This window comes from Nycticebus coucang, chromosome 4, assembly GCF_027406575.1.
Source record: "Nycticebus coucang isolate mNycCou1 chromosome 4, mNycCou1.pri, whole genome shotgun sequence".
NCBI classification, from domain to species: Eukaryota; Metazoa; Chordata; class Mammalia; order Primates; family Lorisidae; genus Nycticebus; species Nycticebus coucang.
This window is the reverse complement of record NC_069783.1, coordinates 19,431,055-19,455,818: the sequence shown is the minus strand read 5'-3', so window position 1 is coordinate 19,455,818 and position 24,764 is coordinate 19,431,055. Positions and strand designations below refer to the sequence as shown.

General features: G+C 37.2%; 1 long non-coding RNA gene across 1 annotated transcript in view; it reads right to left on the bottom strand.

Moving 5' to 3' along the window:
- The window catches only part of LOC128583725 (uncharacterized), a 65,249-nt gene extending 42,208 nt beyond the window's left edge, over nt 1-23,041 (bottom strand). The window contains exon 1 of the long non-coding RNA XR_008379538.1: nt 22,752-23,041. This is a non-coding gene — a long non-coding RNA (uncharacterized LOC128583725). The remainder of the gene's footprint in view (nt 1-22,751) is intronic.
- Nucleotides 23,042-24,764: the final 1,723 nt, after the last annotated feature.

Here is a 24,764-nt window from a genome sequence, read left to right as displayed (position 1 = left end):
TCTATTAATTCTATAATTGCAATTTATTACATTGGAAGTTTAAAGGGAACAATCTGTAAGAAATAGTTGATAGATATCAAAAATTTTTAATAAAATTTAATACACATTCCTGATTAAAACAGAGGCTGTGGGTAAGTTAGGAATGGAAGGAACCTTCCTTAGCTAGATAGATGATAGCTGCTAAAAACCTGAAGCAAACTTGTACTTTGCTCCTGTCATACTTTGGACAGACACCAAAGAAGCTTATTACTCACTTGAGTTTGGTCCAAACCTATTGTTTCTGGTCATCAGATAGTTCTCCTCCATGCAGTCTTGAAAGTCTTTCAAAATCCTTCAAAACCATGCCTTCATGGTTTTCTTTTAATGGAAAGTCCTACCACAGAAGGTGGGAGCACCATCATGGGTACCAGTGCCTAGAGGTGACAGAAGCCAGGACTAGGGGGAGAGGTGAAAACCAAGGCAAAAGACAGGGAAATGAGTTGGGGTGCCCACACTGACCATGCCTTGTATACCCCCATTCTCCTCCTTTCTGCCCATTCATCTCTATCTTAGGGGAGAAGCCAGACAAAAGGAGAGGCAGGGCATGGCAATGCCTAGATAGAATGACTAAGCCCAGAAGACTGACCTCTAGGGCATCCACCCAGCACACATCCCAACTTTTCCTCACTCTCATTGAACACAATGGGAGCACAAACCTCAGTAGCTATTTCTATACCACCCCTGAGCCTGGCTGAGTAGAAGTATAAAGAAAGGGTCTAGCAGGGATTTCTAACCACCAAGATGAGCTCACAGTCAAGATTCGACATTTGGCATGTAGCCTCCGTGAAAAACAACCCAGCAGACTTACACCTATGAAAAAGTTAATGAAGTGTAAGGAAAGGACTTATCTTAAGAAGTATGGTGTCTTCAAATATAAGGTGACATCACAATAATGAATCAGGAACCATTTGTTACGGAACAAACCAAATTTAAACCTTGCAGATAAAAAAAAACTGTAATTATCAAAATAAAAAATCAGTAAATACAATTAGAAAAATGGGCACAGCTGAAAACATAATAAACATCTGAAAGACAGAGCCAAGGAATGTGGCTCAATGCCACAAAAGAGAGAACTTAAAAAACATAGAAGAGTTCCATAAGCCATAACATCTACTTAACAGATAATAGTGAGAAGAGAAAGAAGGTAAAAGCTGAAGAAATAACAAAATGGAATTTCTTATAGTTGAAGAAAAATATAAGTCTTCAGATTGAAATGTTCCACCAACTATAGAGCAAGATTTAAAAAAAAGAAACACAATCAAAGGCTTAGACCTCTATTAATGTAATGAACCACAAAGACATTTGCACCAAAATGTTTATTGTAGCTCAGTTCATAATCGCCAAGTCCTGGAAGCAACCTAAGTGCCCATCATGCCAAAGAAAGAACAAAGAAAATTCCATTCATCCATGAAAAGGCTAGAAAGAGAAAACAAAGTGTGAAAGAAAGAAGGTAAAATGCAAACACAAAATAAGATAGCAGTGAAGAAATAGGACTGAGTGTATTTTTAAATAATAATAAATATGAATTTGATAAATTTTGTGCAATAAAAGGTAAAATATACAGTTGGATGTTTAAGAGGTTAGCTATGTGTACCTTAATAGAGAGAAGGAAAACTGTGATGACTCAAAGCTTGAAAACCTTTACCGCCCAGGTGCAGGTACTCATAGAAAGTTGGTAACAGCAACACATGACCAGACAAAACAAAATTGAAAGTCAAAAATATTAAAAGTATCAAAAAAAGACATTTCATGTTGTTAAATAATATACTAGGAAGATATAATACTGAGAACTTTAGTATCCCTACATCATTTTGAAATTCCTACAAAATGGGTAAAATCACAACAGAAAAGTAATGAATCTCAATGCCAGTGGTCTGTTAAAGCCTCTTACTATGATCTACCATGAATAGCAATAGGGAGTATTTATATAATAAAATTACAAGCTTCTGCTAGTAGATACACCAAGACCTTACACCCTACAGAGAACACACACCTTGTTCATTTACTCAAATAACATAAAAAAGGATCCTATAAAAGACCACAAAGAAAATTATAAGAAATTCTTTTAAAGACTGTTTGACCAAATCATAGTATATTAAACTTAGAAATTTAAAAAACTTGAATCCAGACATATAGATATTTTAAGTCACTTCTAAATAATTCATTGGCTAAATACCGAAATTGAAGTTTAAATTGTTTAAAAATGAACACAGATGGAAGAACTCCTGTCAAACACAGCATCAACGTAGTCTTCTTTGTTCAATGTCTGCTCCAAAAATAGGACTAAAACAAAGAGAAAGGGTGAAAAGGTTAGCAATGACCTTGAATCGTTTAAAAAAAAAAAATACGGAGTGCATTCATTATCCTCTCACGAGGACGTCCTAATTATAGAAAGATTTCTTTTGGAATAATAAAGTGAATAAAAATGTTAGTGTTAAAGTAATAGCTACACAGAAAGTAGCTATTTAAGATGGTTTAATTTGTAAGAATCCAGAAGAGCTTAGAAATTTATAAGCTTTGCAATGGATGCTGGGATTCCAATATTTCAGATCTTAAAAAAAAAAAAGAGGAAATAATTAACCAAGTTTATAAAAGAGTTAATGTTAAGCTCCCAGCATAAAAACAATTTACTATATAAAAGGTCTTTGAAATAAAACAGGATGGACAGAGGTAGTTCTAATGAAATTTTATCTCAAAGACTGTATAATCAAACTCCTCCAAAATAAGTGCCTTTCTACTATATTCTCATGTCTTATTCATCTGTGTTTGTTCAGGATATTTTATTATAAGATTATATCAATGGCTCAATCAACTTCTTGGTGTCTATAGACTTCACATTTTAGTGGAATATTTGTGTGTAAATGTTTTCATCAAATTAACAAATTAATGAAAATTTATGGAACGTGAAGAGCTGCATTAATGAATTCATTTAAGGACAGGAAAAATGCTTCATTGCTCTTGAGCTTCCTAAGTATTGAAACACATGCATTCTAAATTGATATGAAAATGTATTTTTAATGGCAAAAATGCACAAGTATGTGGGAAAAAATGATGATAATGTTTATATCAAGGAGTTACAGAAGATGAGATAATTTGAAGCCTTGTGGTATAGGGACTTGAAAACTTTAGCTTGGGTGGGACCTCAGAGTTACCTGATCTGGTGTGCAGCACACTTCTGTTACCCAAGAATCCTTATGGGTTCTTTGTTACTTTCTGAATAGGGCTTGAAGATACCCTTCAACATAGTCCAACTCAGAAGAGGGAAGGAAAGGGGCCAGGTGAGGTGGCTCACTCCTATGATCCCAACACTGTGGGAGTCTGAGGGGGTGGATCACTTGAGTTCAGGAGTTTGAGACCAGCCTGAGTAAGAGCAAGACCCTGTCTCTACAAAAAATAGAAAAATAGGCATTGTGGCTGGCACCTGTAGTCCCAGATACCCAGGAGGCTGAGGCAAGAGGATCACTTGAACCCAAGAGTTTGAGGTTGCTGTGAGCCATGATGCCACTAAACTCTACACAGGGTGACAGAGTAAGACTCTGTCTCAAAAAAAATAAAGAAAAAAGATATAGGGAAGAAAGCCAAATGCAAATACTATTTTTGATATCTTTTGAAAGATGAAGAAGTTGAATATAACATTTTAGTAGCTATCTCAAAGTCACACACAATAAATGGTGACATGAGGATTTGACTTCAGGCACTCTGATTCCAGAGGCTTTGAATTTTAGCACTCTGCTATGGAAATATTAAATAGCTTGAAATTAGCATGTGAATAGACAAATCGATCAATGAAATATATTTAGGTTATTAAGTATGAAATGTCTAATTTCCTTCAGTACTAAGTTTGACAGTTGAGATCTCTGACAGCTCACTATGACACTTCTCATTTTATTTTTATTGTGAAGGCACATCCTCATTCTTTCAAATGCACGTTTTGGTTTGTGATTATCTTTCAAATTTTTTTAGAGTAATTTTCATGAAATCAAGAATAAGTAAAAAATTCATGTTACTTTCAAATATGAGTTCTGTCATGGAACCAGTGCAGCGCAGATAGCTGGAAATATCAGCCCAGTTTAGGAAGGATGTAGCTAATAATGCACATTATGTCACTGGTGTGAGAAGTTCTATTCTGGTGACTTTAATCTTGAAAATGAGCCACTTGGACAACCTGAGACCAAGGTGGGTAATTTTGAGGTGAAAGCTGTAAAGGAAGCAAATCTATCTCAGCCTACGTGTGAATTAGCATCAAGATTTGACATCACTACACCAGTGATATTGAACCATTAGAAACAAATTGGCAAGATAAACAAGCTGGATAGACAGATTCTGTTTGAATTAAACAAGCATCAGAAGAGACATCTCAAATCTTGCCTTTCTTTGCTGTCACAACATAAAGGCAAACCATTTGTATGTGTGATGAAAAATGGATTCTTTTTGATAATTGCAAGCATTCAACACAATGGTTGGATAAAGATGAACTGCCAAAACTCAGTCTAAAACCAAATATTCATCCAAAAAAGCTAACGGTGTCTGGTTGGTGGTCCAAATTCATGAAACCTGGTCAATTGATTACAGCGAATGTCTACTGCAACCAGTTGGACAAAATGATAAGGATGCTTGCTTGCCACACCCTTAGCATTCTCTTTAGAACAACCTCTCTTATTTTATTTTTTGTAATAAAAATAGGCTGAAAAATCATTCCATAAATTTTTGTATTAAGTCATAAACACATAGACCATGTATAAAATTCCTTCCTCAATTCATGCATCTCCTTTCGCATTTCACTTCAAGCAATCAGGAGGAACCACGCCGCTCCTTTAATACTTAGCTCAGAAATCTCCTTAGCTATGCATCTATTTTCAATTGCTTAGAAGTTCTACCTCACACAAAATACCAGAACCTAGTCCAGCCCAGTTCTTTGCCACTTTATAATCAGGATTGCCTTTCCTCCAGTTTTCAATAACATATTTCTTGTCTCTGTGCCAGAATCACCCTTAATGTTCACGTCTCTAGCGTATAGCTCAGAATTCTTCTAGTCTCTACCCCCTACGCATTACCCAGTTCCAAAGCTGCTTACACACATGTAGGTTGCAACAGCACCCACTTCTCAGTCTTAATCAGCTTGGACTGCCATAATGAAATGTATGGCTTCAATGCCATACTATTCGGACATTTATTTTCTCACATTCTGGAGACTAGAAGTCTAAGATCAAAGTGCCATCATTGTCATTGTGATCAGATGCCACTTTCTTTAGGGTGTATTCACATGGTGTCATGTGCAATCATTGAGAAAAGAGCAAGCCCTCTGGTTTCTCTCCATATAAGGGCACTATTGCCATTATTAGGGCCCTATTCTCATGACCTCATCACAACCCTAATTACTACCAAAAAGTCCCATCTCCAAATATCATCACTTTGGGGGTTAGGGCTTCAACATATGAATTGTGGGTGGAAGGGAACACAATACTCAATCTATTACTCCTTTTTGTGAATAAGCAAACTCTGGGAAAGAAAAAATTACTCTCTCAAACTTTGATTTCTGTTGGAACAGATGTTAAGAAATTTATTCCAGGATTTTATGTTTAAGCTGGGATTTCATTTTTAAGTCACAAGATATATTCCAGGGTTTTCTGTTTAAGTTCTGAGGCAGAAACAGGATCCTCCTATCAAGCATATAGCAGGTTTATTTTCCCCATTAGAGCCTTGGGAAAAAAACAACAAAAAACATTTCCTCATAGATTCACTTCAGAAACAATAAAGATTTCCAGAAAGGCATGGCATGGTGGGGATGCAAAGCCAAGTGGGCCTTGGACTTTCTTGGCAAAACATCCAGAAGATGGAATTACACCAGGGATCTTTTATACATCTGCCTTTATTCTGGTCTAGTTTCAGTTGCCTTAGTACTAATGAGGATTTTTTTTTTTTAATTAAAAAGACGTTAGAGAATTTCCTATTCTTTTTAAATAGACTTCTTTCTATTAAAAAGACTTTAGAGAACTTTCTTTTATTAAATCATAGCTGTGTAAATTAATGCAATCATGGGGTACAATGTGCTGGTTTTATATACAATTTGAAATATTTTTATCAAACTGGTTGACATAGCTTTCACAGCATTTTCTTAGTTATTGTGTTAAGACATTTATATTCTATACTTAGTACATGTTTCTACTAAAAAGACCTACTTTTTAATCCCTAAATTCCAAATTATTTTCCAAATAATTATTGCAAATTTTACCAATCTCCTCAAAAACCCCTCCCCACAGAGATCACCTGGACTCCCATAGAGGGAGGAGTCCATGGAGGAATTGAAGTCATCGAGCATGCTCTCCACCACCTGCTTGATTTCTGTCAGTAGTGTTAATGTACTTTTTAGTCCGCACACTCCTTCAGATCCATACCTTGATGCTTCCCTCAAAGCATCTCAAAACCAGTGTCTAGCTTACCCCATGCCCTTCTGACTCCTTTGACACTGTCTTTATCAGCCATTTATTTTTCTCTATTATCAAATTCTTTTTTTCCCCCCACTGGCTCCTGGCTTTAGGCTATAAATACCCTCTTCTTAACCAGCTCATGAAAAAGAAAAAAATTCCCTCTCTACTCCATGACTTATTCTAGCTACTGTTTATGTTATCACCAACACTTTACTAAGAGTGAATTTTCTTAGAATAATGATGGACCTAATTGGTAAATCTCAGGGGCAATTTTATATCCACTTTCACTGAACCTTAAGGAAGCTTTAAGTGACATAAAAGAAGCACGCAAAAATCATTTAAAAATCTTATAAAAAACAGTAAGTAGAGCCAATAGGTAAGTTTTGCAATATGGCAGGATATGAGATCAATACACACAAAAAATTTTCATCTCTATATACCAGCAGTGAACAATCCCAAAATTAAACTAAGAAAAATATTTTTATTTATAGTAGCATTGAAAAATAAAATATTGAGGCTCAGCACCCTTAGCTCAGTGGTTAGGGTTAAAGGAAAAAAGCTACCTTGGTGCATAGATAACATACACTGGGCCTGGAGAGTTTGAACCCAGCCCAGGCCTGCTAAAAAACAATGACAACTACAACAAAAAAATAGTCAGGGGGTGGTGCCTGTGGCTCAAAGGAGTAGGGCACCAACCCATATGCCAGAGATGGCAGGTTCAAACCCAGCCCTGGCCAAAAACTGCAAAAAAAAAAAAAAAAAAGAAAATAGCCGGGCATTGTGGTGGGCACTTGTAGTCCCAGCTACTTGGGAGACCGAGGCAAGAGAATTACTTAAACCCAAGAGAGTGAGGTTGCTGTGAGCTGTAACACCACGGCACTCTACAAAGGGCAACATAGTGAGACTCTGTCTCAAAATAAATAAATAAATAAATAAACAAACAAACAAACAAATGAATAAAATATTGAGAAATAAATTTAACAAAGGAAGTGTAGAAATTATACACTAAAAACCATAATATCACTGAAAAAAAATTAAAGAAGACCTAAATAAACAGAATGAGTCTGAAGACTTAATACTATTAACAGAACTGAACTACCTGAATTGATCTATAGATTCAATACAACTTATTCAAAATTTCATTGGATTCTTTGCAAAAATTATAAAACTGATTTTAAAATATCTCTTTCATGTTTACATGGATGGAGCTGGAAAATATTCTTCTTAGTAAAGTATCTCAAGAATGGAAGAAAAAGTATCCAATGTACTCAGCCCTACTATGAAACTAATCTATAGCTTTCATATGAAAGCTATAACCCAATTATAACCTAAGAATATGGGAAAGGGGGAGAGGGAGGGAAGTGGAGGGGGAGGATGGGCGGAGGGAGGGTAATTGGTGAGACCACACCTACGGTGCATCTTACAAGGGTACATGTGAAACTTACTAAATGTAGGATGTAAATGTCTCAAGATAATAACTAAGAAAATGCCAGGAAGGCTATGCTAACCAGTGTGATGAAAATATGTCAAATGGTATATAAAACCAGTGTATGGTGCCCCATGATTGCATTAATGTACATAGCTATGATTTAATAATAAATAAATAAAAATAGATAAATAAATAAATGAAATTCTTATGGAAATTTAATAGAGCCGATCTTGAAAAAGAATAGTAGATTTGGAGGACTCACACTTCCCAATTTCAACACTCACTAAAAAGCTATTGTAATTAAGACAGTATAGAGCTGGCATAAGAGTAAATATTCAGATCAATGGAATAAAACTGAATCCAGAAATAAACTCTCACATTTATCATTTAATAATTTTGACAAGGATGCCACAAAAGTCAAGTGGATAAAAACATAGTCTTTTCAACAAATGGTGCTGGTGCACTTTCATATCCAAATGCAAAGAATGCATTTCAGCTCTATGTGTAAAGAGCTTGGAATTCATCACTCTTAATCTTATTATTGCAGGAAAAAAAAAGGAATAAACCAAAAGTCAAAGGCTTTTCTTGGATCTATCAGGGGATTGAAGTTTTAGGACAAACATCCACCCCAAAATCTAGACAGTTGAATCCAGAGAATCACAGGGATCTGTTTATCTTCAGCAGAAGTCCCTAGAGTCAGAAATTTATAATTTAAAAAATTTTTCTAGAGGCTGAATGTGGACTAGTCTGAAAGTGAGACACCCCCAGGGGCCTCAGTTATATAAGGGAATTCCATATGTTTACAGGATTCACCTTTAGAAACTCCACTAGGTTGTCATGGTGAAGAACCAAGAAAAATCCCATGGCTGTAGGAGGTGGTAGGAAAAATTTCTCATTTTGAGATAAGTTCATCACCCACTCTATAACCAAGGCCTACTTTGCAGAGAAAAGGCTTTCCCAGAGCCTTATCCTACCTGAGGGAAGTACACTGGCTTGCCTCCAGTCCCCTCTCTACTTCCTGGCTTACCTGAGTGGGGGGAAGCTACCCTGTTTTACCGAAAATAAGACATCTTCTGAAAATAAGACCTACTTACAGGAAAGATAAGACGTCCCCTGAAAATAAGACCTAGCGCGTCTTTGGGAGCACACTTTAAAATAAGACACTGTCTTATTTTCGGGAAAACAGGGTACATAAAAGTCACATTCCAGGGACCCAGACACACTAAAACACTGATAATCAACCATAAAATTATGGAATTATTCCCCTCCCTAATGTTACTATTGCATCAGTGGCCTATAAGAAGATTCAGGAAAACCACAGACCAATGTCTGTCATGGACCTAGATGCAACAATCCTTTTAAAAATATCAGCAAATCAAATCAAAAATATATAAAAATAATAAAAATAATTACAAAACATGACCAAGTATTCAAGCATGGCTCAACATTCAAATCAATATAACCCACCACTTTAACTAAAGAAGAAAAAATACACCACTTTCTGTATTAATTAATGCAGAAAAAGCATTTGACAAAAATGCAATATCAGTTCTTAATTTAAAAAAAACTCAATAAACTAAGAATAGAGATGAACTTCCTCAACTTGATTAAAAAAAAAATCTATAAAAAAAAATACAGCTAGCATCATACTGAAAACTGGGTGTTTTCTCAATAAAATTATGAACATGTCAAGAATGTCTCTCACATTTCCTATTCAACATTGCACTGGAAATTCTAGCTACTGGGATTAGACCAAAAAAAGAAATTTTAAAATGTACCAATTATGAAGGGAAAAAGCTATATTCATGTATTGATAACATAATTGTCTATGTAGAGGATCCTAAATAATCAACCAAAAAATTAAAAGTGATTATATAATACCAATTTTGCAGGTTACATTACTAATATACAAAGTTCATGGCTTTCCTAAACCAAAAATGAAAGACTGGAATTTGAAATTTTTAAAAAACTACTGTTATTTACAATAGCACCCAAAAATGAAATAAATCTAACAAAATATGCACAGGAGCTTTATGGAGAAAACTGAAAAATTGTGATGAAAGAAATTATAGATCTAAATGAATGGAGACATTGTCCATATTAGAAGACTCAATATTGTCAATTTTTCACAACTTGATCTATGTTTTCAACATAATCCCAATCAAAATCACAGGAAGCTTTATCATGGATATGGACAAACTAATTCTAAGTTTATACAGAAAGGCAAAACATATACACCAGCCAACACAATACTGAAGAAAAATAAAAATCAGTTGACTGAAATTGCCCAGCTTCAAGACTTACTATGATGCTATAGTAATCAAGACAGTGTAGTGCTGGGGAAAGAATAGACATATAAAGCATTAGAATGGCACAGAAAGCCCACAAATAAACCCACACGTATAGTCAAATCATCTTTGACAGAGGAACAAAGGTAATTCAATAGATGCAGTATCATCTTTTCAACAAGTGGTGCTAAAACAATTGTGAGTCTATGTAAGTCTATAATGTATTGTGAGTCTCTGTAAGTTAAATTATGTAACTATTAAATTAGTTAATTTGTAATAGTTAGTTTAACTATTAGTAAGTTAAATTGTGTAACTATGTAAACTAAACAATTATGAGTCTATGTAAGTTAAAATGCAAAAGTAAACACGGACCCTAACCATATTATAAATTTAACTCAATATGGATCATAGACAAAAATGTAAACACAAAACTAGAGAACTTCTCAAAGCAAACATAGAAAAAAATGACAGATTGGACTTTATTAAAATTAAAATTTTCTTCCCTCCAAAAGACACTGTTAAGAGAATGAAAGACCATACACAGACTGGGATAAAATATTTGGAGAACACATGATTTGATAAAAGGCATGTATTCAAAATACATAAAGAACTCTTAAAAGTCAACAATTTAAAAAGCAACCCAATTAATTTATGGGCAAAAGATCTACTGTGCTGATTATTTGAGCTCTCTTTTGCTAATCTGTGGTGTTGAATATGGCACAAAGCAAGCACAGAACTTGTATCTGCTCATCAGCTTTTAATGGTGTTTTTATATTTAATATGCAGCCCAAGGCAACTCTTATTCTTCCAATGTATGGCAGAGAAGAAAAAAGTTTTGCCACCCCTGAAACACACAACTTACCAAAGTAGATATGCATATGGAAAATGTAGCATATGAAAACATGGTTAACATCGTATCTAATTGAGAAATTGCAAATTAAAACAAGATTAATATAGTACTATACCTTTATTAGAATGGCTAGTATCTGAAAAACTGACAATATCAATTACTAGTGAAGATACAAAGCAGTGGAAACTCTCATTCATTGCTGGTAGGAATGCACAATGGTACAGCCACTTTGGAAGACTTACAAAGCTAAACTTATGATCTTAATGAATGGTACAGTAATGCAACTCCTAGGTATTTAGCCAGCTATTTTGAAAATTAGTGCCTACAAAAAAGTCTACACACAATTATTTACAGCATGTATTTTTAGTTGCCAAGAACTAAAAGCAACTAAGATATCTGTCAATGGGTGAATGTACGAACAACCTGTGATAACATCCCCACAGTGAAATATTATTCAGTAATTAAAAAAATAAACTATCAAGCCACAAAAAGGATCTTACATGCATATTCTAAGTGAAAAAAGCCCATCCAATCTGTGTCATATATATGGAATTATATAAAATAATTCTAATTCTATGACATTCTGGAAAAAGCACAACTATAGAGAGAGTTAAAAAGCAGTGATTTCCAGGGTTTTGAGGGAAGAAAAAGAATGTTAGAATAGGTGAAGTATGGGGGACTTTTTAGGACAATTAAACTATTATATATGATACACTAATTATGGATTTGGGGTACTACGTGCTTGTCAAAACCTACTGAATTTTCGGGTGGACACAAGATGGCTGACTGAAGCCAGCTTTCCACAGAGGCTCCCATCCAGAAGGAGAGTTAAAGGACAGAAATTTAGCAAGTAACCTGCTGGATTTGAGCTGCACCAAGAGAGAAGGTTGAAGAATGCACATCAACCCCACTGAGGCAAGCTGTGACCCCAAGGATACAAACAAAAGGTACAAAATCCATCACCAAGTGTACGGGAGTCCCCTCCCCCATGAAAATGGCTCAGAGTGCCCCACAAACAAACGAGCAGAGTTCAAAAGTCCTCCCACTACACTCCATGGGAGAGACCCTCTAAAAATTGGACCTACCTCCACTACTAGGGTGCCAGGGCATTCTCCTGCCAAGCATAAAACCATATAAAACTGTATATATTCTCTACCTGCAACTCTGAGCTCCCAGAACTCCCCTCCACTCTCACTCTGAGGTCCACAGGCCTGTCCCACAGGAGTCCAGATTCTTGGGTGATTTCTTGAGGGGTGTGGACAGTGCCTAAAATGCAGCTGGTCAGTGCTGACTCTGGGGCACAGGAGTGAGGAGATGATGGTTGGCTGAGAGGGAACCACACCGGAGCGGCAGTGCCCCAAGGCACAGAGAAGCAGCCGTCTTTTGGCAACAATAGGGCTCACTCCCAGATATTCTGAAGCCACATCCCCTGTCCCCCTGGGCAACCAGAGGAGGCCGATAATCTACTCAGGTGGCAACCACCACAGAACAGATCTGGGATGGAAATGCAGGCGCCGTCAGTAAAGGGTTTGCCTGAGGCGGTACCAACCTGGGTGGAGAGCAGGGACTAGAAACGCCCTCACAGACCGGGAAGTTCCCAGGGTAGGGCTGACCCAGAGGACCGCTTTACTGAGCCTAGGACACACCCGGCCCTCAGGGGATTGCCTGTAGACAAAGGAAGACAGGAGGCTAGAACTGACAGGTAACCGAATACAAACCTGCAAGAGCAAAGACAGGGCCTGAGGTACAAGCTCTGGGAAATCAAAACAGCTTCTCTTCTGCAGGGGAATTTAGCAGCGACAGAAACAAATTCCCTCAAAGTTGTTCTGTTCTGTCAGTAACATCAATCAGGGCAGGGTTGGAACTGAGTGAACACCCTCCCAGCCTCCATCAAGTGCCCGAGGTTGTCAAGACTGACCTCCCTCTGCTAGATAGAGGCAGAGCACAGTGGCCTGGCTGAGAAGAAATAGATTTCCCTGTGATCCAGGAAGGTACAAACCCCTGGAATAGCTTGTTCACTACAGGCAACTGGGTCAGCCAACTGCGGGGCTATCAGTGACTGGGAGTGACAGAGATGCAAGGTAGGGAAGGAGGCATCAACCTTCCCAGACTGATCTATTTGCTGGGTGGCTCCTGCTAACTCCACGCGGCACTGGAGCAAGCCATATCAGAGTAGTCACCAGACACCTGTGATCCAGTTGCCAGAGACATTTTAAACCCTCCCACCTGAGACAGGTACTGACTGAGACAATTGATTTGGACCTGTTGAACTGAGCCAATCGCCTGAGGACTATTCAGGTGGTGCCCTGGGTGTGTGGTTGTAGGAAGGTTTGATTTTCCTTTTCCAATTGTTGCCTGTGGGGGGCGGGGTGACTTAATTGCTGGTATTTCTCCACAGCTGAGATGTCAACCCAGAGTAACTGTTTCACTAGGGTCGAACAGAAATCAGCTGAAAACAAGACGGAACCACTTAGCCCCACCACACCAAACAGGGCCCCAGTTTCTCAGGCCATAGCACTGTATGGGTACTTGACAAAGCTCCAGGGGAAAAATCAAACAGTGTAAAACAATCATGGGGCGGAATCAGCGGAAAAACTCTGGTAACATGAATAACCAGAATAGATCAACCCCCACAAGGAAAGATATGGCAGATGTAACTGAAGATCCCATTCATAAACAGCTGGCCGAGATGTCAGAAATCGAATTCAGAATTTGGATTGCAAACAAGAGTAATAAAATGGAGGAAAATTTGGAATTAGAAATTCGAGGAGCAATTCAAAAGTCGGAATGAGAAATTCAAGGAGAAATTCAAAAGTTGTCTCAAGAATTTAATAAATTTAAAGACAAAACCATCAAAGATTTTGACGTACTGAAACAAGAATTTGCAGCCCTCAAAGATCTGAAAAATATAGTAGAATCCCTCAGTAACAGAGTGGAGCAAGCAGAAGAAAGGATTTTTGACATTGAAGACAAAGCCTTTGAATGCTCCCAAACTCTCAAAGAGGAAGAGAAATGCAGAGCAAAAACGGATCATTCTCTCAGAGAGCTCTGGGATAAGTCGAAGAAGGCTAATATCCACCTCGTTGGAATCCCTAAAACTGATGCAGCAGCCTCGCAAGGCACAGAGGCCCTTCTCCATGAAATTATGAAAGAGAATTTTTCAGACATGCCAAGAGATTCTGAAATTCAGATAGCAGACAGTTTCAGAACCTGAGCACGACTCCATCCCACTAAGACATCCCCCAGGCATATTGTAATAAACTTCACTAAAGTTAATATGAAGGAGAACATTCTGAAAGCAGCTAGATGTAAGAAATCCATTACCTACAAAGGGAAGAATATTAGAATGACCGCAGATCTCTCTGCTGAAACTTTTCAAGCCAGAAGAGGGTGGTCATCGACTTTTAATCTCCTAAAGCAAAATGACTTTCAACCCTAGATCCTGTATTGAGCTAAACTGAGTTTCATTTAGGATGGAGAAATTAAATACTTTAATGACATTCATATGTTGAAGAAATTTGCCATAACAAAACCAGCTCTTCATGATATTCTCAGACCTATCCTCCATACAGACCAACCCAATCCTCACCACAAAAGTAAACTCACTCAGAAACTTTTGATCAAACTCCAACTTCCACAGTGGTGAAAGGATTAAAAATGTCCACTGGACTTTTGAAAAAATTGATACCCAAAATTTTACCAGACTTATCAATATTCTCCATTAATGTGCATGTCTTAAACTGTCCTCTAAAGAGGTACAGGTTAGCTGACTGGATACAAGAACTCAGGTCAGATATTTGTTGCATACAAGAGTCACATCTTATCTTAAAAGACAAATGTAGACTCAGGGTGAAAGGATGGTCATCCTTATTTCAGGCTAATGGTAATCAGAAAAAAGCAGGTGTTGCAATTTTATTTGCAGATACAATAGGCTTTAAACCAACAAAAGTAAGGAAGGATAAGAACGGTCAATTCATATTTGTTAAGGGTAATACTCAATATGATGAGATTTCGATTATTAATATCTACGCACCCAACCAGAATGCACCTCAATTTATAAGAGAAACTCTAACACACATGAGCAACTTGATTTCCTCCAGTTCCATAATAGTTGGAGATTTCAACACTCCTTTGGCAGTGTTGGATAAATCTTCCAATAAGAAGCTGAGCAAAGAAATTTTAGATTTAAACCTAACCATCCAACAATTGGATTTAGCAGACATCTACAGAACATTTCATCCCAAAAAAACTGAATATACATACTTCTCACCAGCCCATGGAACATACTCCAAAATCGATCACATCTTAGGTCACAAGACTAACCTCAGTAAATTTAAAGGAATAGAAATTATTCCTTCCATCTTCTCGGACCACCGTGGAATAAAAGTTGAGCTCAGTAACAACAGGAATCTGCATACGCATCAAAAACATGGAAGTTAAATAACCTTATGCTGAATGATAGCTGGGTCAGAGATGAGATTCAGAAGGAAATTGCCAAATTTTTGGAACAAAATGACAATGAAGACATCAATTATCAGAACCTCTGGGATACCGCAAAGGCAGTCCTAAGAGGGAAATTTATAGCACTGCAAGCCTTCCTCAAGAGAATGGAAAGAGAGGAAGTTAACAACTTAATGGGACATCTCAAGCAACTGGAAAAGGAAGGACATTCCAACCCCAAACCCAGTAAAAGAAAAGAAATAACCAAAATTAGAGCAGAATTAAATGAAATTGAAAACAAAAGAATTGTATAACAGATCAATAAATCAAAAAGTTGGTTTTTTGAAAAGGTCAATAAAATAGATAAACCTTTGGCTAACCTAACCAAAAAACAAAGAGTAAAATCTCTAACCTCATCAATCAGAAATGACAAAGACGAAATAACAACAGACTCCTCAGAAATTCGAAAAATCCTTAATGAATATTACAAGAAACTTTATTGTCAGAAATATGAAAATCTGAAGGAAATTGACCAATACTTGGAAGCACATCACCTTCCAAGACTTAGCCAGAATCAAGTGGAAATGTTGAACAGGCCCATATCAAGTTCTGAAATAGCATCAACCATACAAAACCTCCCTAAAAAGAAAAGCCCGGGACCAGATGGCTTCATGTCAGAATTCTACCAAACCTTTAAAGAGGAAGTAGTACTTATGTTACTCAACCTGCTTCAAAATGTAGAAAAAGAAGGAAGACTACCCAATACGTTCTATGAAGCAAACATCACCCTGTTCCCCAAACCAGTAGTACCTATGTTACTCAACCTGCTTCAAAATGTAGAAAAAGAAGGAAGACTACCCAACACATTCTATGAAGCAAACATCACCCTGTTCCCCAAACCAGGAAAAGACCCAACAAGAAAAGAAAATTATAGACCAATATCACTAATGAATATAGATGCAAAAATATTCAACAAGATCCTAACAAACAGAATCCAGCAACACATCAAACAAATTCTACATCATGACCAAGTCGGTTTTATCCCAGGGTCTCAAGGCTGGTTCAATATACGTAAATCTATAAGTATAATTCAGCACATAAACAAATTAAAAAACAAAGACCATATGATTCTCTCAATTGATGCAGAAAAAGCTTTTGATAATATACAGCATCCCTTCATAATCAGAACACTTAAGAAAAATTGGTATAGAAGGGACATTTCTGAAACCAATAGAGGCCATCTACAGCAAACCCACAGCCAATATCGTATTGAATGGAGTTAAATTGAAATCATTTCCATTCAGATCAGGAACCAGACAAAGCTGCCCATTGTCTCCACTGCTCTTTAACACTGTAATGGAAGTATTAGCCACCAGAATTAGGGAAGAAAAGGCAATCAAGGGTATCCATATAGGGTCAGAAGAGATCAAACTTTCACTCTTCGCAGATGATATGACTGTATATCTGGAAAACACCAGGGATTCTACTGCAAAACTCGTAGAAGTGATCAAGGAATACAGCAGTGTCTCAGGTTACAAAATCAACATTCGTAAATCGGTAGCCTTTATATATACCAACAATAGTCAAGCTGAAAAAACACTTAAGGACTCTATTCCATTCACAGTAGTGCCAAAGAAGATGAAATATTTGGGAGTTTATCTAACAAAGGACGTGAAATATCTCTATAAAGAGAACTATGAAACTCTAAGAAAAGAAATAGCTGAAAATGTTAACAAATGGAAAAACATACCATGCTCATGGCTGGGAAGAATCAACATTGTTAAAATGTTCATACCACCCAAAGCAATATATAATTTTAATGCAATCCCTATTAAAGCTCCACTGTCATACTTTAAAGATCTTGAAAAAACAATACTTCGTTTTATATGGAATCAGAAAAAATCTCGAATAGCCAAGACATTACTCAGAAATAAGAAATAAGCAGGAGGAATCACGCTACCAGACCTCAGACTATACTAGAAATCGATAGTGATCAAAACATCATGGTACTGGCACAAAAACAGAGAGGTAGATGTATGGAACAGAATAGAGAACCAAGAGATGAATCCAGCTACTTACCGTTATTTGATCTTTGACAAGCCAATTAAAAACATTCAGTGGGGAAAAGATTCCCTATTTAACGAATGGTGCTGGGTAAACTGGCTGGCAACCTGTAGAAGACTGAAACTGGAACCACACCTTTCACCATTAACTAAGATAGACTCTCACTGAATAAAAGATTTAAACTTAAGACATGAAACTATAAACATACTAGAAGAAAGTGCAGGGAAAACCCTTGAAGAAATTGGCCTGGGTGAGTATTTTATGAGGAGGACCCCCGGGCAAATGAAGCAGCTCCAAAAATACAGTACTGGGACCTGATCAAACTAAAAAGCTTCTGCACAGCCAAGAACACAGTAAGTAAAGCAAGCAAACTCTCTCAGAATGGGAGAAAATATTAGCAGGTTATGTCTCCAACAAAGATTTAATAACCAGAATCCACAGAGAACTCAAATGTATAAGCAAGAAAAGAACAAGTGATCCCTTTGCAGGCTGGGCAAGGGACTTGAAGAGAAACTTCCCTGAAGAAGACAGGCTCACGGCCTACAGACATATGAAAAAAATGCTCTTCATCTTTAATCAGCAGAGAAATGCAAATCAAAACTACTTTGAGATATCATCTAACTCCAGTAAGATTAGCCCATATCACAAAATCCCAAGACCAGAGATGTTGGCGTGGATGTGGAGAAAAGGGAACACTCCTACACTGGTGGTGGGAATGCAAATTAATACATTCCTTTTGGAAAGATGTTTGGAGAACACTTAGAGATCTAAAAATAGATCTGCCATTCAATCCTATAATTCCTCTACTAGGCATATACTCAGAAGACCAAAAATCACATCATAACAAAGGTATTTGTACCAGAATGTTTATTGTAGCCCAATTCATAATTGCTAAGTCATGGAAAAAGCCCAAGTGCCCATCAATCCAGGAATGGATTAATAAATTGTGGTATATGTACACCATGGAATATTATGCAGCCTAAAGAAAGATGGAGACTTTACCTCTTTCATGTTTACATGGATGGAGCTGGAACATATTCTTCTTAGTAAAGTATCTCAAGAATGGAAGAAAAAGTATCCAATGTACTCAGCCCTACTATGAAACTAATTTATGGCTTTCACATGAAAGCTATAACCCAGTTATAACCCAAGAATAGGGGGAAAGGGGAAAGGGAGGAGAGGGAGGGAGGAGGTGGGCGGAGGGAGGGTGATTGCTGGGATTACACCTGCGGTGCATCTTACAAGGGTAGATGTGAAACTTAGTAAATGTAGAATGTAAATGTCTTAACACAATAACTAAGAAAATGCCAGGAAGGCTATGTTAACTAGTATGATGAAAATGTGCCAAACCATCTATAAAACCAGTGTATGGTGCCCCATGATCGCATTAATGTACATAGCTATGATTTAATAAAAAAATTAAAAAACCTACTGAATTTTACAGCACAAAGAGAAAGTCTTCATCTATACAAATATTATAAAAATCATTTAGGAGGTCAGGGAAATCCCACAATGAAATGAATAATATTACAAATCAATTTAATGATTAAAAATGTATGAAACAACCTCACTGAAGTGAGAGGAGGGAAATGGAACTCACCTAAGTAACTTGAAAATGAGTGGAGTCTGTAAAACTAATGGCTAAGGAAGCTATATGTCTGCATTGTACTCTAGGTGTATTTGATAAAATTTCTTTCCCTTGGAAGGGCAAGTTAACAATTCTGATACTGTGTCATTCTGCATTTCAACAATAAAGGAAATGGATGGAGGACAGCATGAGCCAGGTTTCTCCGTACTGGCACGGGATGTTAAAAAATAAGCCAGGGAAAGGTGATCGAATGACCTATGTGGATTAGACTAGAAGACATAGTAGGAACTCACATTTCCCTTAATATAGGTAGAGATGTTGCAGATAAAATATTCAGAAACATGTGTTGTGTATATGCCTTGGTTAATATAGGCACATATTTCCTTGCTCTCTGAAGAGCAATAATACTTCAACAGCAGTGAGTGCTCAGACTTTGATTTCTAATATCATTCTCCAATAACAGGAACCAGAGGTCCCTGGACAAATGGCTGATTGTAGGACTGGGACATTAAACAAGTACACACATATACATGCACATACAAAAAACCATGGGGGTGTGAAAAGGGCACGCTGGATCCAAATGATAAAAATCCCCAATGGATAAAGCTGGAGTAAATTGAGCAAAAATGTAAAGTAGTATTTGGATTATAATTTATGACAAATATCCATGAATACATGCAGATACAAATAAATGATTGTGTGAGTAAATAAATAAATGAGAAGAGATAGATTTGGCACACAAAATAATTCCAAATAATTTACATGGCCACTCCATCCTCAAGGACATGCCACAGAACCCCCTACTCCTTAACGGTGGAATGCACAGAGTATCTTCCCTCTAAAGAGTACATTATGTAAAGGAAGAAATCAAAGAATAATTTTACAACAGTGAAATCTAGAAGCATGATTTCAGCCAAGTGATCAATGTCACCATCAAGAGTAGTAAGTCTTATTGATAATAAGTACTTTTGATATGATGTGATGCAAATGTCACTTCACATCTATGGTGTTCCTTTAAACAATCCATAACTCCAGTGAAAAGACATGTATCCCTAGTCTATCCTTGAGGAAAATGTCATTTAAATCCTAATAGAAGGACATTTTATAATTACAATTTTCAATCTACTGGACCAGTCTTCCTCAAAACTATCAAGGTCATCAAAAGCAAGAGAAGTCAGAGAAATTGTCATAGCCAAACAAAGCCTAGAGAGATATGATGACCCAGTGTAATGTGGTATCCTCGCTGAGATACTGAACAGGAAGAAAAAGAAATGATATAAAAATTAAGGAAATTTGAATAAATTATGAAGCCTAGTTAATAATTTATCAATTGTGATTTATTAATTGTAATAAATATACCACACTTATAGGGAAAACCGGGTGTAGTGCATATGGAAATTCTTTGTACTGGCTTTGCAATTTTTCTGCAGATCTAAAATTGTTCTAAAGAGTGAAGTTTATTGTTTTTTTAAAGGACGTTAGATCACTTTCTCACACCATACGAAGAAAACTTACTCAATATGGATCGTGCACCTACATGTGAGAGCTAAAACTATAAAGCTGTTAGAAATAAATATAGGAGTAAATCTTTGTGGTTTCCTGGAAATGACAATAAAAGTACATATGACAAAGAAAAAAATGCATAAATTAGAGTTCATCAATTTTTTAAAATATTTGCATTTCAAAAGATACCATCAACAAAGTGATAAACCAAGGAATTAGATAAAAATATTTTCACATCATATATCTGGTAAAGAACTTGTTGCCATAATATATAAAGAACTCTTACAACTCAATAATAAAAAGACAACCTGATTTTAAAATGTGCAAACAATGTGGAAGACATTCCTCTAAAGAAGTTATATAAATAGCCTGCAAGCACATGAAAAGTTGCGCAGCATAACTAATAACCATCAGGGAAATATAAATAAAAAACACAAGGAGTTAACCACTTCATACCCATTAAGGATATAAAGACAGATAATGTGGATGTGGAGAAAGTGGAACCCTCAGTCACTACTGGTGGAAATGTAAAATGGGGTAGCTTCTTTGGAAAACAATCCAGCAGTTATAGAACTATTTCTATAGTTCTATTTCTACTCCCATCACCCTGGGTAGCCTGGAATACTACACTGGTCTCTGAGTGTCTGCCTGCAGTATCACACCCCATAATGTGTTTGGAACCTCCACTGATACACAAGGCGTAGTGGGTAGTCCAGTCTATCAACTTGTCTCTTTAAATCAGATCATGATCATTCTTCTGCCTTGAGAGGACTGGTTTGCCTTGTATCCCAGAGACAGACTAGGAGGTCACATGTGATGACCTGCTAGCATGGAATAAAACTGAAAGTGCCTGAAGCACTTGCCTTTTGTATTAATATATTTTTTTTTACTTGTTTTCTACATTCTATAGAAAATGTATGTAGAACTTATTTCTTTGTATCTATATATGTTTGCATATGTATATATCAATATTTAGAAAACAATTCTTCATGGAGGTGAGATGAAAGGGTTGCATTTTAATTCCATTACCTGTTCATGTTTCAGGGCTCATATGGAATACTATCTACTCCACCAAGACTTTCCTCACCCTTCAAGTCAGATGTTATTTTTTGCTTATTTAATCTTAAAAATAATCTGTGCATCTTTTTCCCTTGCTTGGCTTCATTTGTTTCAGTTGCTCATAAATGTACTCGCCTTATCATAAACTCTTGTACTGGCGTCAGCTAGATAGACAGCAGAAACCCAAACTCTCTCATACTTTGCATTTTTTTTTATTAAATCATAGCTGTGTATATTAATGCAATTATGGGACACCATACACTGGTTTTATAGACCATTTGACACATTTTCATCACATTGGTTAACATGGCCTTCCTGGCATTTTCTTAGATATGGTGTTAAGACATTTACATTCTACATTTACTAAGTTTCTCATGTACCCTTGTAAGATGCACTACAATACTTTGCATTTTATATAAATGATTATATTACTGTGTAATTTTTTTTATCTCCATATCTCATTGCTCCACTTTCAACTGAAGTCCTTTAAGAACAAGGACTTACTTTTACTTTACTGTACTCTCTAAGGATAGTTCAAATCAGTGAGTGAATGATGAATGAAAAAACCAACCGAAGATTATCTCTGGAGGGGCAAGGGGGCTCACGGAGGTGCTACTGCAGCTCTGATTGTTATCATCACTCTGACAGTGCTGTCTCAGTTCTGGGCCTAGACCTGAAGTGTGGTACGGTGGACAGTGTGCAGAATCAGTAAGCCTGAAGTCCAGACTAGACGTGAATCTTTCACCAGGTAGCGGTGTGGCCTTGGAGAGCTCAGCTCTCTGGGCCTCATATACATATCTGGAAAATTAAAGTTTCTTTCAGTTCTAACATTCTAGAATCCTTGAAACCGCTGGTCCTTATTGAAGTAAAGAAACAAACTACCAAAATAAACTTTGAATTTAGCAAATGAATATTTCTTTTCTTACATCCTAGGAGTGGATAGCACTTCACTGAAAGCCTGCTATGTGTGGGCACTGTTTTAGGTAGGCCCCTCCTATTGACTCATTTATTCCTATTTTATTCCATTTTCACATATGAAGTACAAAAAGGTCTTAGAACTTACATACTATTGGCAGAGCCAGGTTCAGATCCGGGCAGTCTGGCTCCACAGGCTGTGCTCTTCCTCCTGCTGCTCCTCCAGGGCACACGAGCAGCACCAGCCTTCTCTTCAGCCCTCCCACCCTGGCTTCAATTCTATCTCCATGTGCCTCAGGGAGAGATTAAGCCCTGTTTTCCTTAGGAAGTGATAACTCTGAAAGCTGTTGTGGGAGAATACAATCCCCAGGAGAGTCCTGATGTTTGCTGATGGCTTCACTTGGGGCAAGGCCCTTGATTTTATTTGACATTAAAGGTGCTGGATTGAGAAATCAAACTGTAGAGAGGGTTCTGACCTGACTTTTGGAAAGAATGTTGTTCTTTTCTCAAAACCTTATCGGATATGAGGTGGAAAGGTTAGCCCTGTCACTGCAACACCACCTATTTTCCTCCTGCCCAGAAGGTTCTGGTCAATTCTGCATTAGAGAAGGACATTTAAGAACTCGATGTAGAAGCCACCAGGCCACTGCTTCCCATTCCTTACCCCAGCTCACAAGTGTATCAGGTACAAAAAAAAAAAAAAAAAAACGTACAGAGATGCTCAGGCTTTTTAAAATTGACTCAGGAAGGACAAGTAAACAAAAGAACTTCCATCTTTAGAAACATGTACTTTGAGTCTGACAAAGTCCAACAGAGTAACAGGTTAAGATAAAAATGATTCTAGAGCTAACAAGATTGTGATCAATATTCAGTTGCTGGGCCCCTTCCTTCCTGCTTTTCCAGCCAGATGTTTCCTCCGATTTTCTTCTTTCCCTTCTTACCTTCCCTTTCCTTCCCTTTGCTCCTCTTTCCACCTGGCCTTTCTTTCCCAAGTGCCCATGGGACTGTGTTATTATCATCTTTGCTCCTCTACGTCATGGAAGAAATGAGCTCCCTATAGATACATATAAAAAAAAATCCCAAATACCAGCAGACATATAGCAGGCATTCACATTTTAATTTTTTTATCTATATACTCATTCAATGATTCATACAGCAAATATTCTGTGCTTGTTCAGTACCAAGTCCTAGACTGGAGTCCTCTACCTCCCTGTACACAAGGCGTGTGTGTGTGTGTGTGTGTGTGTGTATGAAATATATATATACATACACATTATAACATATATATATTTGGGGTGTCCCCGGGGCTATTGGATTTGGCTGGAAAAGCCCAAGGGCATGTTCTTGATAGCTTATCATTGATTATGGATGCAGAGTCTGGTAAAAGCCAGGCCTGTAAACTACAGCCTCAGGGAAACCAGCTGTTTGGGAAAACTAGCAGAAACAAAAACCTTCATTTGGTGCTTTTATTGGCCATTCTGAGACTCTTTGAGCTCTGGGAGAAGTTTAATCACAGGCAGGGACCAAATCGAGTTCACTGAAGAATTCCCTGTAAGCTTAGGAGACTTTTAATTGCCAAACCATCAACAAATGTCTCACAGCGTAGGAAATGTGATCATAAAGCATTACATAAGGTTTTTGTTCTATCTTTAATTTCAAAATATTAAGGGATCCAAATGTATTCTTTATGTGGTTACCTTTTGCAGTGCTTCAGTTGGGGTTTTAGTGTGCCCCTCACCTGAAGAGTGTTTATTCATTGGACCCCATGGGGGGTTACCCCTCCCCCCTTCCTGATTTCCATTAACATTGACATTTCTTTGTACCCATGTGCACTCATTGGTCAACCCCTAATTATTAGGTTTTGGCACAAAGATGTCATATCAAAACATCATGTCGAACCCAGACATGACTTTTAGCCAAAGGTATTGTTCTATCCTGTTTACCATATATTCATTACCTCCTGGTACCCAGCATGGTATTAGGTACATTCTCAGCTCTTTTGGCACCTCCAGGCAAGTTGGAGAGTGTAGAAAGGCAAAAGTGAGGTGATAAATGCATCATAATAAAGTGAAAATAGCCCTCACTTTGGAATCTTAAGACTAGTTCTGACTCCAAAGTTCACTACTTGTTATCTATGAATCCTGGTAAAACTCCGTTCAAA